The following is a 5,939-nucleotide window of genomic DNA, read 5'->3' on the forward strand; positions in this document are numbered from 1 at the left end:
TTGCTGCTCTAAGGTTTATGCGATTTTAACGCTAGTTAGCAATTCGCATGGCACAACCTAAAATGGAATATGAACACCAATCGCATTGCTTACACCAGCTAGATCTACAATGTATATAAGATCAACATCAACGAAAAAAAGTCACCTGATAACTCCTAAATCCAACCGAACATTAACCTTTTATGCAATCCAAATCCAAACGATGGAATTGGCGTTGGTATATAATTTGTTTTGGGCATCTCCGTACCTACAGTGGGTATATATAATTAACACAAATGCTAATCGGGTCATAATACTCATTCAAAATTGTGAGCAATTTTTAAACCATCATCAAATTTGTTAACTAGTTCTGCAACAAATAGACAATGTAATTCTAGGACTTTTTGATGTGCAAAAATACGTAAGAGGGTTTAAAAGAAATTATTTATAAAATATTAAAATATGATAACAATATTTTTTTTTTATTTAGGCAAAGGAAATATTTTATTAAAACAAACCAAATTCAACATACAAAGGGAGGGGCATACCCCACACCCTAAACCACAAAATACAAACAGAAGATGCCTATGCAAAACAACAAAACTGTATCAATACATCACACTTTTTCCCACTTTAAACTCCATATCTCTTCATCCTTTAAAACTGTAGCAGAGTCTTTGACATTAAGGGTCAACAATTTGACCCTAATGTATTCCTTTGCCTTTTTAGCAACATCTTTAGCATTTCTTTTTTCTCCAATAAAAATCCTTTTATTCCTTTCTTGCCATACAAAGTATACAACAGCAGCAACTACAATTCTTGTAATAATGCTCCATATCTTGTTCAAGCCTGGGTAATTAGACAAAGTTTCAACTATAACACTGAGATTATTGGCTAACCCTCTAAACAGCAACTTACTCTTCAAACTCTCCCATATTAGTATAGAATAACTGCAATTAAAGAATAAGTGCTCTCTTAAATCTGGACCACAGTCACACAACAAACATTTAAAAGTAGCATTATTATTCCACTTCATCATCCTTTCCTGAGTAGATAACCTATCCCAAATTGCTAACCAAAGAATGAAAGCATGTTTGGGAATAAACTGATTGAACCATACAACATGATGCCACTTTTTTACAGGAGCGTTTACTTTTAGATCCATCCATACCTGTCTTGTAGAGTATGGAACTTTAGCATTTTTATTGCTAATCCAAACTACCTCATCCTTTCTATCATTTTAAATTGGGCAATTTAAACTGATCTAACAAAGGATATTTAGCAACCCATCCTTCAGGCCAAGAGTCACCATATATCTATTTAAATTGAGCCAAATTGAGTAAATTCAAAAAGAAAAGTGGAAAAGGCTTGAAACTCAGATTTCATTTATGCTTCGGAACATTTACACCCCTTCGCATTTTGACAAAACGTTATCGATATATGATTATTTACATACCTCAAACCATCGTTGTAGTGCAATTTTCAATCAATCATATACCTAATTGTCTTCATGCAACTTTCAATCGACCGTTTATGTTTCGAAATATATATGTGCTCCTCGTATCCAATATATCGATTATTTTCACCGGTGCCTAAAGTACTACAAATACCTGTCAACCCAAATATAGTAGTACAACCGTTTAAGTAAAATATTTTCTGAAGAATCGGGAACTTGTAAAGTACTCCGTACATTATATACTTTGAAAAGCAAAACAATTGTATTAAGTTCACATAAACTCTATTAGTATTATTAGAAAAAAAAGATTATATTACTAAAACACCCTTTATAGTATAGAATCTACCATACCTATATATCATGTGTACCTTGCTTCTTTAATACCGTCTCCACATCAAACTCGGTTATTTCATCTTCACCATATTTATTCACTTGAATTTCACTGTTTTCTGGTTTTTTTGTCTACATATGATGGCACGTTGTTGTTGACTTCTTCAATTAATATCTCATGATTATGATGTTTATCAATTTAAATCCTTCGTCATCAATAGATCCAAATACTCTGATTGCCTACAATCAAATTACAAAATTAAAATCTAAACTTCAAACAACTAAAACTGCATTAAAAGCATTACTGACTTTAACTTTAATATAGGCTTTGCTAAATGAGATGGTAAAATTACTTTTCCAAATTACGATACACATATATAAACAATATTCTAGTCATCAAAGCGGTCGCTTACTAAGAATTTTGCAAACCGCCCAGATGGGATATCAAACTTGCTCCAACCAAATTTACAATAACCATAACCACCTGTATAAGAATCAGAACATAGTTGTTAGACCGCATAATTCAATTTACATCTTTATAAAAATCAAATTAAATGAGAAAGTATGAGTATCTAGCAAGTATAATAGATATAGATACACACCATCAATGATTATAGTTCCAGGTACTTGTGCTCGTTGACCATATATAGTCATAAACGATCGCATCTCATTATATATTCTAGAATCACAATTTTAGCATAAAATGAAATCACAAGCTAATCAAACAATCCTATATATCGTATACGTATATATAATAGACAGAAAAATGGTATTGATGAAAATTTTGCAGGGGGTTTCATGTAATTACAGTGGTGAAAACGGTGAAGAACAACGATTGGAGATATTTAGTAATCATCAACTCTTCGCCAAAATAAACTCGCCATATTCTGAACATGATTTAGATATTGCAAGCTCAAAAGCATATCAAAATAAATATAATCATCAACGATTATGAGTCATTCACAAAAGGTTCAAAAGATTAGTCATAAAAGTAATGTCATTGAAGCCATTGATACAATAGATTAACTAAGAATTTGAACTATGCAACAAAATTACTAAATTCTTATGAGCGAAATTTGGATTTGACCTGAAACAAATCGTTGGATCTATTTAAGATAAGTAGATGAAACCCACAGAAGCAGATATGTTACCAACGAAGTTGTTACCTCTAAACTCCTTGGCCATTTTAGTTAGGCTAATCATAGGATAGCAAGGAAAATTTAGATTAAGCTATTAGATAGTATTTTCACTACAAAAAAACAATATGGAAGATATGGAGCATACCCATAAAGGTACTCGTATAAGTTAACCACTTAATCTCAACAATTCAACATTTTATAGTACTATCAATGCACACAAAATGGTAGTATGAAATAATAACACATGTATATCTTAAGTTGCTACACATGAAGTGACTAAATTCAAGTATCACATTATCAAACACAAGTTTTATCATTTATTAATAAAGATTAGGTTAAAGAGCACCACAAAATATACTTACCACCCTGAGTATACGGTTCTGTTCTTTAAAGCTAAGAAGACATAATTGTTACCTGTTGAACAGCTGTACATACATGTTATGTATAAAATTGAAATTACAACTAAAAATTTAAGTTTAATATAAATATATTGTACGAAACTCATGATGCAATTCTTACCTATTAGACGGATCAGGTAGAGTATCGTAAACTCAGACCCAACTGTAAAATCCGGTAGGCGGTGGCCGGCGGTTATTCACAGCGTCCGGACCAAATTTTTTAGAAATTACATCAACATAACAGTAATTAGAGCTACAGTAGACTTAAAATCAAACGAATTAAACAGATTCAGATCTCAAACTACTTAAAACCTATCAAAAAGAATACAGTCAAATTAACAGCAGGCTTAAAATCAAATGATTTAAACAGAATCAGATCTCAAACTGCTCAAAACCTATCAAAAAGAATACAGTCAAAGTAAATTCAAAAGAGATTAAACGATTACTGAGTTTAAAAGTAAATCGGATATGATGACTTGAACCCTAGCATCTCAGTAGAGGAGAATCGCCTTTTTCTTCATTTTTTTATGGTTTGAACAAAATAATGAAGAGAAAAGGTATGGAAAGAAGATATTAGGAGTAGGAAACGTTTGATTGAAGAAAGGAGGTGAGGTAGAAGGTAAGGGAGAAGAATGGCTCAACAGGAGGAGATGTCGTTGTTGAATTGTTGAATTGTTAAATATGAAGGGAAAGGAAATGTGTGGCTGAAAAGGTGAGCAGGCCTTTGTGTGTGCAAGGTGAAAACGTGGACCAATGAGAGAAGAAAAAACCCAGTTGTATATAGTAATGCTTTGTACTCTAGCTAAGGGGCATTTTTGTAATTTTGTACTTGATGTGAAATTTAATTTAATCACATGCCTTACATGTGAGGTACTATATATTCTATTTACCTTACATTCATTTACTTTTACATTTCATAAAATATACACACACATACACGACTAAATCTTAATTTTAAATCACGATTTCAATTAATAATATCATTTACAAGTTAATTATTACTAAAATCAATGTTAATGTATGTTTGGATCGTTAGGAAACAGCAATCAAAGCCTTTTGTTTTGTTATATATATATATATATATATATATATATATATATATATATATATATATATATATATATATATATATAACGAAACAGTTAATAATATGTTTTATAATGATACGCATAATGATTCCTTAACTGGATGACATACAAACGGCAAGACGTCACATAACTGGCGTCATACGGCCTGTCGTGATAATCATAACCATGAAGAAACACTTGGAATAAAGTAGAAAGCAAAACCTTCCTGGCTAGACTGAGAGCACCGTGATGCCTTAACTGGGACCAACCTGCCGTCAGTACCGTCACGGCGTTCCATCCTGTTTCGAAGATATTCTCCTGGATGAACCCACTGTCCCGGAGAAAGTGCACTGTCCCGGAGCAGACACTTCGTCCCGGGACGATTACCTAACGACGGAGTAAGCATGCAAGCAAGTTGCATGCCATGTCAGCCCGCGAATCTAGGGAAGTTCGTTAGGATCTGTTATTCCTCACGAAAAGGATGTAACACCCTAGGCAAATCCCACATCGCTCACGGACATGAGTGATCATGGGATTATAAGGTAATACTCACGCTTAAATGACACAACGCGTTTTGGGACCACATGCAGAGCAGATGTGTGAGTACACTGCAGTTAAGCGTGCTCGGACGAGAGCACTACCAGGATGGGTGACCTTATAACACCCCGCCAAATTACCATCTGACGGCGTGTTAATCCAGGTCCCACAGTTAACAGTTACGCCCTCTATATGAGACGTTTAAAGCAATCGCATTTAATTTTATTAAAAATTAACTTTCAAAAACATAAGTCAATAATCCCAAAATAGAAACACTGTTGTGATCGTAACCACAAGCCAACAGTATTTTAACAGTATAAAAGTTTTAAATGCGAAAGTAAATAATGTTCTTTAAAATCAAATGCTGACTCCACGGCCAGTCATGCAGCAAACACAGCGGAAGCCTACCTCTTAAGGACCTGAGAATAAAAACACGCAAAAACAGGTCAACAAATAATATTGGTGAATCAACAGGTTTAAAAGTATACAGTATCTGAAAAGCAGTTATCAAAAAAATAGTTTAATTTCCTTGACCACGAGATTTTACAAGTACAACACAAAGTCGTAAAACGTTTGCATAATATGAGCACCTGAATACTAGCAATGACCCGAGTATAGAAGCCACTATACCCGCCTTACCTCGTAAAATGTTATACACTTGTTCAAATGTATTTAATGTTCAAAGTAAATGCACCACAGTTTTTATAGTGGGTGAGGTTGTCAACCTAACGGATCCGTCCATCTAAATTGTGCTTACACCGATGGTATTAAAAGTATTCAAGCTAGAGGTTTTTTGAACAAACTCAATATGCATATATAGTACTCATGTCAATACAAAAGCATTTGAAAATGTAAGTATAACAGCGTGTATTCTCATCCCTGAAAACATGTAAAAAGCGGGACTGTAGACTCACCTTTGAATAAAGCTCGGATTGAAAAGTGAACAATTAACTTGTACGGTTTATAGCCGAGTAATGCAACCTAAGTATACGTATTTAGGTTGGTCAATATATGTATCTTAAATAAGTGTGGT

At 33.4% G+C, this 5,939-nt stretch overlaps 1 long non-coding RNA gene across 4 annotated transcripts; it reads right to left on the reverse strand.

Annotated features, from left to right (window-relative positions):
* Positions 1-464: 464 nt before the first annotated feature.
* On the reverse strand, positions 465-3,772 carry LOC139851624 (uncharacterized). Of its 4 annotated transcripts, none has more exons than XR_011760675.1 (4): positions 3,267-3,772; positions 2,179-2,249; positions 1,804-2,005; positions 465-1,589 (listed from the first exon to the last, which is right to left on the reverse strand). It is a non-coding gene; the product is annotated as an uncharacterized lncRNA (long non-coding RNA). The 4 variants fall into 4 exon arrangements; XR_011760677.1 differs by lacking the exon at positions 3,267-3,772 and adding an exon at positions 2,368-2,566; XR_011760676.1 differs by lacking the exon at positions 3,267-3,772 and having other exon boundaries at positions 465-1,571; positions 2,179-2,566.
* Positions 3,773-5,939: the final 2,167 nt, after the last annotated feature.

Source organism: Rutidosis leptorrhynchoides, chromosome 6 (genome assembly GCF_046630445.1).
Source record: "Rutidosis leptorrhynchoides isolate AG116_Rl617_1_P2 chromosome 6, CSIRO_AGI_Rlap_v1, whole genome shotgun sequence".
NCBI lineage: Eukaryota > Viridiplantae > Streptophyta > Magnoliopsida > Asterales > Asteraceae > Rutidosis > Rutidosis leptorrhynchoides.